At 32.7% G+C, this 2,922-nt stretch overlaps 1 non-coding gene across 1 annotated transcript; it reads left to right on the top strand.

Moving 5' to 3' along the window:
- The first annotated feature begins 1,002 nt into the window (after nucleotides 1-1,002).
- TRNAR-UCG lies at nucleotides 1,003-1,076 on the top strand. Its single transcript has one exon. It is a non-coding gene; the product is annotated as a tRNA-Arg (tRNA).
- Nucleotides 1,077-2,922: the final 1,846 nt, after the last annotated feature.

Raw genomic sequence — 2,922 nt, 5'->3', positions numbered from 1 at the left:
AAATCATCAAAGGCCACAATGTCACCAAATCGTAATATGCTGCTATGTCATAACATGCCAAATTTGTGTCCCATATTGGATCAATAATGCTATTGATATTAGTGTCGATATTAATACGATCGATATTTCGTGTCATGTCAATGTGTCATATCGGACTAATATTGATATTGCAGTAAGAGGGTTTGCAATGAAACAATAAAAAATTTAAAATAAATAAACAATTAACGAGAGAGAAAGAAAAGACAACAATCAAGGGTCCGTTTGATAACGTTTCAAGAAACGCGTTTCTGTTGTTTTTGTTTTCAGAAACAGCAGTAACGGAGCAAAAAACGTTTGATAAAACTGTTTCGTTTCACTTATTTTTAGAAATAGAAATATAAATCTTTACTTATTTATGGTTCAAGAAACGACCTAGGCGAAACAAGTTCAACTTGTTTCGCCGTTTTTGGAAACGACTTATGGCAATTCTTTCACTAGTTACCATAGTCTTCTAAAAACATGACTTATCAAACACCTTCAATTCCGTTTCTGTTTCTAGAAACGGAAATTTATGTTTCTGCCGTTTCTTGAAACAGAAACGACAAAAACGTTATCAAACAGGCCCCAAGTTTCAGTCTAAAACAGTGGGAAAAAGGCCTTGAAAGTGACTTCAAAAGGGGGGAGGAATAGTCACATAAAATGCAACTACAATCCATTACCATCAGATTAAAATCTATTAACTATAAGAAACTTTATTATCACATTTTAACCACTTCTTAGGTTTATTTCAGCCGAAATTTTGATCAATAAAATGGGGATCACCATCACTTCTAAGGCCTACACCACACAAGAAATATCAAACATGAGCAGAAGAGAAACCCAACATAAATGTGCAATACTTAAAATCAAATATAAAACCCAAAATAGTTGAATATGGCCAAATTAAACTGTTTTTTTATGGAGAAAATAAATAAATAAATACAATGATTATTAATTTTATAATTTGACAGTTGCAATATAGAAGACCGCATAGCGCAGTGGATTAGCGCGTTTGACTTCGGATCAAAAGGTCGTGGGTTCGACTCCCACTGTGGTCGTTCTCTCTTTTATTTTTCTTAGTATTAAGAGCATATTTACCGATTGTAATCCGTTTCTAATTTTTTTAAGTGGTAATATCTCCTTGAATTCAGATTTGATATGCATTCTAATGTATATTTGTTCATCTCATGCATCTTCTTAACTTTAATATTTTGTGTGTTCCACGCACCCACCCCTAATGATCCAACTCTAAATCGGTGTTAAAGCAAAAATGTTTGAAATAGAATAGACTTTTGAATCGACGGTTGTGTTTATTAAGTTTTTTTGGAATGCACTATTTATGTTGAATGCATAGCAAACACTACATTAGACTTGCAAGTTCCTTTTAAATTGTAATTTAGCTTTGGTAATGTTGGGAATAATAGGGTTTTCCCACCACATGTGTCTACTAAGGTTTTTGGTGACTTAAGATTCAAGTTCTTCACATAATGCCTTCAGATTTTAGTTTGAATCCTCCAACATGGTATAAAGCTCAAGTCCTTTTGTTTTCCTCCTTAAGTTTTTTGTTCATACATAAAGGTAGGGATAAAAATTGTCTATAAGGAGATCTAGCGAAGAGTGACAGTGACCCTCTTACTGCTCAACACATGTTATTAGACTCCTTTCTCTCCCCTCTCCATTCGACCGACCTCATGTTGCGGGTCTAATTTTTTGACCCACCCGAACAAGGGTTAAAACCCTAAGGCTGTGTTTGGTAGCCAAGAGAAGAAAAGAATAGAAAAGAAAATTGTACTTTTTTTTTTAGTTTAAGAATTTTTCTTTGTGCTTGACATAAGGATGTGAATTTGAAACCGAAACCATTTACTGAAATCGAACTGAGTCATTTACACCGAAACCGCAAAACCGTTTAGTAATTTCAAGCCAATTAGCTAAACAGGTTGAAACCGAACCGAACCATTTAACCTGTTGGTTTCAAACCGAATTGAAACTATGAAAATCGAACCGTTTAAACTGTCAAAATCGATCCGATTAACCCGTTTAAAAATTAAATAAAGTGGTTGCAAAATATCATTAGAATCTTATTTGATTCAAAGATTGAGTGCTGCAAGCCTACAAGTAATTCTAGAGGTAGCTTGCTCATTGTTTGGAATGCCAATTAAATTAATCCAACACACTAAGTAGAATGTATACTGATAAAAATATAATTTTTATTCATACCGTGGCATATTAAATATATATTTTCTAATATTACAACACATTATTTTGGAAGGGGGCGGGAAGAAGAAGAAAATCCCTACTGTAAGCATTACTTACTGACTTGTTAGATGCGCTTAAAACTTTTTTTTTTTTGCTTAGTTGTTTGATTGTTTTAACAAAACATAATGGTTTGCATTTCACATTCTCAAGATTGAATCGTTCATCACCAAAAGCAAATTTTAGTAGACATGCAAATAAACTAACAAATCAATTGCTAACAATTTAGAAACCGTATGGAATAAATCGAAACTGAAACAGTTTAAAAACCATGGAAACCGAAACCGTTTAAAAACCATGGAAACTGAAACCGTTTACTAAATGATTGCAGTTTTAAAAAGTGCAACCGTTTAGTAAATGGTGCGATTTTGGTTTTAGCCAAAATACATATGAACGGAACCAAACCAATTAACATCTTTAGCTTGACATGACTTGACCCAAGAGAATATTCAGTTTTGAATTTCAAAATTTCCGTTAGGAATTGTCAAGTTTTATGCTAAAAAAAAAATCTTGTCAAAATCAGAAGAAAACATGAGAAAATACATAAGCTTTTATTTTATTTTATTTTATTTTCTGCTCTCCTCTTCTCGTAACCAAACATACATACTTATTTTTTTTTCTCATCATTTCATTTATTCTCTTCCCTTCTCT

Source organism: Macadamia integrifolia, unplaced genomic scaffold, assembly GCF_013358625.1.
Source record: "Macadamia integrifolia cultivar HAES 741 unplaced genomic scaffold, SCU_Mint_v3 scaffold595, whole genome shotgun sequence".
Lineage (NCBI taxonomy): Eukaryota > Viridiplantae > Streptophyta > Magnoliopsida > Proteales > Proteaceae > Macadamia > Macadamia integrifolia.
Note: the sequence above shows the minus strand (reverse complement) of the source record. Positions and strands in the feature narration are given on the sequence as shown.